We start from the raw sequence: 7812 nt of genomic DNA, 5'->3' as shown, positions 1-7812 counted from the left end.
GGGCCGCGGCTGTGGCGTCACCCAGGGGCCGGCGGAGGGCGCGGGGCCTGGCACCGAGGGGTGAACCCCTTCGTGACCGACCGGGAGCGCCTTCCTAAGTCTGGCAGTGACATTTCATACAGTTCATAAATAATACTGAATTATGCAATTTATCCTGTTTCTTCTTCTTGTTGTGTTGTTGTTTTGTTGTTTTGTTTTGGTTTTGTGGTTTGGTTTTTTTTTTTTTCTGGGGGGTGGGCGGGGCAGGCTACACAGAAGATTAAAAATGAAAAATTGAAAGTGCAGAATTAGAAAGCAGTGCGTCTCATACTGTATTCATAATTAAACAGGTTTTTTAATGCTCTTGATGTTTGGAAGAAACAGATGTCTGCATGTTGGATTCACTTCCCCATAAATTAATTTCTCTGGGAACATGGAAGATAACGTCTCTTTTGTCTTCTGGTTTTTGTGGCTCACATCAAGCACTAATGTGTCAAACTGAAAACTAATGTATAGCCCCAGTGATAGCCAGTATTGTTTTTTCTATTGCTTTTCAGTGGCCAAGGGGCTTTGCCTTTGTGATAAATTGCATTAGTAATTTGATTGCATGTAGTCTTTTCATCTTTGCTGTAACTCTCATTAGCTGTGTGTGTGAATGTGTGTACAAAAGCTCATATACCCAAATTCTAGCTAAATAATTGATACCAGTATCCAAAAGTGGAAAAATAAGCCCTACAAGCTGTCATTCTGAAGATTAAAAGTCTCCCTTTTCATGTCACGTTTTCAAATTTCATTTTGACTTTTACTTTAATTGTGCCAAAATGACTAGCTGCATTGTTTGGAAAGATGCCGTGTTTCCAGAGGTGGCTGTCTCAAGATGAAACTCGTTTCCCAGCCTGGACAAGGTGGAGATGGCTATCACCCTGAGTGCTGGGCTGTGGGACAGGGGAGCTGCATTTGTGCACTGATGGTGTGAAAAAATCCCAAAGAAAAATTATCTCAGTAAATTTCCAGCACTTGCCTTAGAACATGAACACTCATGTTATCAACGAAACTTCCAACTTCTCGGTGAAACAGCTGTTAGAATTTCTGAATATAATCTGGCAGTATATTATTGCTTTGCAACTTTGATAATCAGTGCTAAAAATCTTCTGCAATTTGACTTCCACATAGAAAATTTCCAACCAGGTTAAATCTAGCAAAGGTGCATTCTGTGGTGCATGGTTCTTTACCTGAGCTAGCTCTTCCGGAACTTGCTGGGTCCCAGGCATGTTGAGGTCCATTAACTTGTTTTCTCAGGTACTGTCATGTGCATGCTGACTGTGAATCAACCTTTGATACGCTCAAGGCCACAGAACATAGGAAATTCAAAGTAAACATTGTGTTTAGGTAGTGGCAGCCCTGTCCATCACTGCCCTGGCAGATGGGTTTACCTCTTAATGTCATTTAGCTCCGAAATATCTCTGGAAGTTCGTTACACATTGTAGTTTCTAGCATAATGTTTATCTAGGAATTCTCTGTTCCAAACTTTTCACATGCCCACTCTTCACTTCTTTTCCTGCCAGCAAGAAACAGAGAGCAACCTGGAGGAGAGACAAGCTGTCCACAAAATCAGGGAGAGTTCCTCTCTTCAAACACCAGTGAGGGTAATATAGTGAGGATGATGTTTGTATATGAAACAGTATGCATACAGATGAGGGTTTGGAGTGGTGGAGAAGGCCATAAACATTTGTTTAAACAGATGGTAGGATGGGCTCAGGTAGCTAGATGTCCTTGAATTACATTATGTGCATATATGCAAGATTTGCAAGGAAATAAAAACCAGTTCTGTGATGAAAAGTGGCACTCTCTTCTGAAGCAGTGCTGCAAGTCAATAGAGGGACATTTTAAATTTTTTTTTAAGTATGCAGGGGGTATCTTTACCAACACTGTTTCGTGGGAGCAGGCCTTGCAAGGTCCAGAAGTCGGTAAAGGGCACAGTAGTGTCACAAGCGAGGGAGGGATGAGCTGGTCAAGTGTGCACCAAAGCCGCCTAGCTGTGTGCTCTGAGCTGTCAGGAGCATGCAGGCACATGGCCCTGACAACCTTTCCTTTCACCAGATGCTGCTCTGCCATATCAACTGTCTGACAAAGGTAACACTGCACCTTTTTAAAATTATGCCAGCCACTGACCTCAGAGTGAACTGGCACTTCGTTAAGGTGCAAGAACTCGTCTTCAGAGTGTATGTGCAGTGTTGATAGCCTTGAGCTACAAGCAGGGGTAATGCACTTAATAACCTGGATGGCAGAAGAGTGTGAAACATCTGAAAAGGCACCTACCCCCTGAGACAATCTCATCTAGTATTCCCACTCCCAAAGGGTGATGGAATAACCTGCCTGCTAACAGTACTGCCTTGGGAAGGAGGATGCTCTACCAATTCAGAGACACAGATACAGGTCCAGATACCATCTCTGCATTGCATTTGACCACTTGCCAAGCTGCAGACATTTTGTGCAAGGTTTTTTCCTGCCCTTCACTGTGACCAGTCATTTGCATGTGTGTAATCCTTAAATCTGTCTCCCTAATCTGCTGTATTCTTATGTTGAATAGGAGTACCCTCAGAGTAAGCACAGCAAACTTAGACCATTTTATGGGACCCCAGATTTAACATTTCTTACCTTCAGAGATTCTACAAGCATGGTCCTCAAGTCCAGCCCAAGGAAAACTTTTCTGGAAAGGGATCAGAGTGCTCTTGCGGGGTCTGCTAACAGCAGGGCCTGCAGCAGTGGGGATAGAAATATGAGAACTAAGGAGACAGATGAGGGACCAGCTTAAATTGACTGGGAGTTCAGTTTGTTAATTCAGCAGTACATAAAGTTGACAAAAATGGTCAGAAATTGTCAAAATGGTTAGAAGAGGAAATACCAGGGAAACACGTGGCTCTGTAAAGACTAGTGGTAACAAAGCTCTTCTGTTGGATTGTTTATAAACACATTTCTGCCAGGACAGACAGATGTAAAGCTGGGCACCACAAAACTCAAGTTATTCATACACGTTGATTACAATATTGAGATGCTGCTTGTTCAGTTCAGAGAAAAGATAAATTCAAATGCTGATGGAGCCAGTATTTCATCATGCCCCTTTATGGCACTTTGGAATACTGGCTACTTTATTAGATAGCAGCTATGTGTTTTCCAGAATGATTTTACATACTGTCATACTGCAGAAGGCAGCAGAGGTGGTGAAATATACTTATTTCAGCACCAAAGCTGGAAGGGCACTTTGCACTTCATAAGTCTGGGAGTGAAATTTTTTACAATTAATAAGTACTGCATTTTGCAATTTATCCTGGTTTTTTTTGGCTGTTGTTTTAGGGATTTTTTTTGGGGGGGGGAGGGGGCGTAAGGCTACACAGAAGATTAAAAATGCAAAAGTGAAAGTGCAGAATTAGAAAGCAGTGCATCTCATACTGTATCCATAATTAAACACTTTTTAAACACTCTTGATGTTTGGGAGAAACAGATGTCTGCATCATAAATTAATTTCTCTGGGAACAAGGAAGATAACTTCTTTTTTGTCTTCTGTTTTTTGTGGCTCACACCACCATCAAGCACTAATATGTCAAACTGAAAACTAATGTATAGCCCCAGTGGCATCAAGTGTTGTTTTTTTCTATTGTTTTTTCAGTGGCCAAGGGGCTTTGCCTTTGTGATAAATTGAGTTAGTAATGTGATTGCATATAGTCTTTTCATCTTTTAATAAGAAGCTGTAGCTCTCACTAGCTGTGTGTGAGTGTCCATGTGTGTACAAAAGCACATATACCCAAACTGTACCAGTCCAAAATCTTATTGGCAGAATTAAGGCCCTGTGATTTACTGTATGTAAGAATAACTTTCATCAAGATTTTGCCACAGATGATGTGAAAAAACACCTCTTTTCCTAATGATTTAGATAAGGCAATATGTGACCCTGTTTTCTTGTAATCTCAGCTCTTCGCAATTTGAAACTCAGACTAATCTCCTGTTGCTTGAGTTAAATGGGTCTGATAGCTGTTATTTTGTAAATAACAACATGTATTCTTGCATATTCCTTTGATGAATCTGGTATTGACCAGTTTTTGGACTAGAGAATTGTATTAACTTGTCCCATGCAAGGATATATGTCATATTTTGTGTCCTGTTCAGTATGGATATATGAAATACTAGTTAAAAGACATCTGCTTATGTAGATTTTCTCTCCTTTTATGTTTGTCTGTCTCTGGATAGGTTTCACAATCTAGTTAGAGTACGACTCTGTGTGTGCTAGATGAAGTAGAATTTTTTTTTCTCAGGTGGGAAGCAGATAGCTTTCCCAATAGCTTTCCACTTAGAGACTGTGTATTTAACTTGGTGGCATGTCTGTCCTGTAATTACATTATTTTTCTCCACCTAGGAAAGAAAGTTGAAGGACTTGTATGTCTCCAATTGTTTTGAAACACAAGCTCCTCAAACTGATGGGCAGGAACTCAACCAGAATGATTCTAATTATCCACTGAGCAAACTCAAACAAGAGTCTGACTCTGCACAGCTCTGTACATAATGCTCTGGATGAAATGTGAAAATCAGTTCTTGTAGTTCCCAAGTTTATATGCTGAGCCCACCCATGTCCCTCTCAGTATCAGGGCAAGTCCTGTGCATGTGTCTTCAGTCTCTTGGTCCTTTGGTTACCCAAAGAGGTGTTCAGTAGGATGCTTGGTGAATCAACATCTTGAGCATGCAATGATATTCATCCTGAAGTGGCTCCATACAGCCACAGTACAACTCAAATAGTACAATGAGAATACTGAGGGTTCAGCTGACACTATGAAATGCTTCCAAATGGTTTATGGATCAAACGTGATAATAAGAATATTTGTTAAACAAAGTTTTCTGTAGAAATACTGACCTCTGGTAGATGAATCTCAAATGGGAAAGCAGATCTAGACTTCAATTTCCAAGTGTGTGTTTTAACTTAATCATTAACTCCATTCAGCTGAAGGCATGTATAAACTTTTGAAAAATAAGATCCTGCATTTGTAAATTTGCTCACCATCACATGCAACAATTTTAACCTTTTTGTTCTTATCCTTTCAGCATGCAAAACAGTATTTTATAATATTATAATTTCTTTTTAATAATGAATGCTGCCATCACCTCTTTAAATTGACAGAAGTGCAATTGGAATTTTTGTATCTCTATTCTGCTCTATTCCAAACTGAAACTGGAAAGGTTTATGTCTAGCAGAACTGGACTAAAGATATGCTGATACTGTGTAGCTAGATGGCAGCATTCACATTGCTTTGAGAAAAACTATGGTTATTTAAAAGAATTTTGGAAAAATTTGGCTGCTCTGTAACAGTTAAATGGCATGGTCCTGTTTTGAAATGTGCTGCCTAAGAATGTATGAATACCTAACACATCTGAAAATTTGACCATTTCATTTAGGTGTCTAGTTGGAGATGCATACTTTGGCCCTACAGATGAGTATGAAGTGTATATTACCCCATTTATCTAAAAAGATAAAAATCTAATTATGTGTCTACATATTTTAAAACAGGCTAATGCATTATTATATAAGATTCCTTTTATTTAAGAATTTTGTAAATAATATAGTGCAATAAAATACATTCTTTTTATGTACATACTCCATTTCTCTAAAATTTGAGGCAATATTAATGGGAAAATTTAATTGACTCAACAGGTATTGAATCATTCCTAAAATTATCTTTTTTTCTTTTCCTTCAGTAGAAAACATTCCAAAATCATTTATTTAATTACAAAAGCAATTGAACTTAGTACAGTAAAGTGCACAAGCTATTGAACATGTCTGTAATAGGCTAATCTGTAAACACAGTGAATAGGGAAGCAGATGCCAGGTTCAAATCCTAAGAAGCTACTTTAAACACCATTAGAGGGAAATATATTTTACGATAGTATCATGAAATAATCTACAACAAGCTTGTTTTGATGATACACAAAATTTCTTCCTTTCAGACACAGAACAAAATACTTATTCGACAAAGTCTTTCTCAATGTCTAACAAGCTCCTTCCATCTATCCCACCAAGCCTTACTGATCTCCCTCAAGCATAATCCTACTACCTCCCGCCTTGCCCTGTAAGGGGACAAGGACACCTTTCAGAACATTACCACATTTTTCTCCCTACTTACTGAACATGGGCCAGCAGTGTGCCCAGGTAGCCAAGAAGGCCAGTGACATCCTGGCCTGTATCAGCAATGTATCCTGGCCTGTATCAGTGCGTCCAGCAGAACCAGGGCAGTGATTGTCCCCCTGTACTCAGCACTGGTGAAGCCGCACTTCAAATCCTGTGTTCAGTTATGGGCCCCTCACTACAAGAAGGACACTGAAGTACTGGAGCATGTCCAGAGAAGGGCAATGAAGCTCATGAAGGGTCTGGAGCACAAATCTGATGAGGAGCAGCTGAGGGAGCTCGGGTGGTTTAGCTTGGAGAAGGAGGCTCAGGGAGACCTTATTGCTCTCTACAACTACCTGAAAGGAGGTTGTAGCCAGGTGGGGGCCAGCTTCTTCTCCCAGGTAAGAAGTGACAGGACAAGAGGAAATGGTCTCAAGTTGCACTGGGGAGGTTTAGACTGGATATTAGGAAAAAATTCTTCACTGAAAGGGTTATCAAGCAGTGGAACAGGCTGCCCGGGGAAGTTATGGAATCACCATCCCTGGAAATGTTCAAAAACACGAAGGCATGGTACATGGGGACAAGGTCTAGTGGTGGCTTGGCAGTGCTGGGTTGGACTTGATGATCTTAAGGGTCTTTTCCATTGGTTCTGTTTTTTCCAATTCCACTTCTGGCTTCTTAAAAATTGTCTCTAAATGTATGAAAATGATATATTCATTTACTCATGAGATATTTCCTAGAACATTACTTTGCTTGACATTCCTGTGCTGAGGATTGCAGTGAGGAAGAGAACAACAGGGAAGCATCTGAGCTGGAATGACTTGTCTTCTCCATAAGGACAGCAGAGAATACAGATGAGAAGTCCAAGAAAGCCATGGACTGTTCAGACCCTTAGACTAAAGTAAGTTAAACAGTAAATTAGTGTTTTCTGATGTCTTCTGAAAATCAGCTCTGCTACATTTAAAGGGTTCATGGGAATGGTTGTGGGCTACATCAGATAGGTTGGCTCCCTAGCAGGGAGAAAGAAGAGGAAAAGCTTACAGGAGTGGCTTTCCACAGGTGCTAGCCACCACTTCAATGGTGACACTAATCATAAGAGCCTTTAGGATTGTGCTGATCTGATCTGGAGGCCAAAGGAGATCTTTTTGGCATTGTCTTTTTTGGTGAGCTGTTGCTGTGGCTTCAGCCATAAAAAAGGGCTGAGTTTAGTGCTGCTATCACAGTTCAATTATTTATGTATGTCAGCTAACTCTCCTTGGAGGTATCATTGGAAGAACCTTTTCTGACACTCTCTGTACTTTCTTATCTCTAGTTTATGGACTAAACTGCAGAAAGGAAAGCAGCATAACTATGTAGTATGCAGAGGTGTCAGCCTGAAATCAAATAATACTGCAGTGAAAATCAGGCTTTGCTCAGCGTCTGTCTGTACTGCAGACTATAGGACAGTACAGAGATGTTTAAAACTATTTTCAGTATTTCTGCATAACACTGAGGGTTATACTGTGGACATATCTACTTGAAGTCATTATGTAAAGCCTAAGCATGATTTTATTAGCAAAAATGTATCATTAGATTTCTATTGAGTAATTCTGGTTTTACAGCCTTGTTTTGACTGCATTGCTTGCTAACCCATAGAATAAAAGCTTGCCTTATCCCTGCAAATCCAATGCCTGTGCTTTTTA

The sequence above is a fragment of the Chiroxiphia lanceolata genome, chromosome 2 (assembly GCF_009829145.1).
Source record: "Chiroxiphia lanceolata isolate bChiLan1 chromosome 2, bChiLan1.pri, whole genome shotgun sequence".
Lineage (NCBI taxonomy): Eukaryota > Metazoa > Chordata > Aves > Passeriformes > Pipridae > Chiroxiphia > Chiroxiphia lanceolata.
This window is presented reverse-complemented; position numbering follows the sequence as displayed.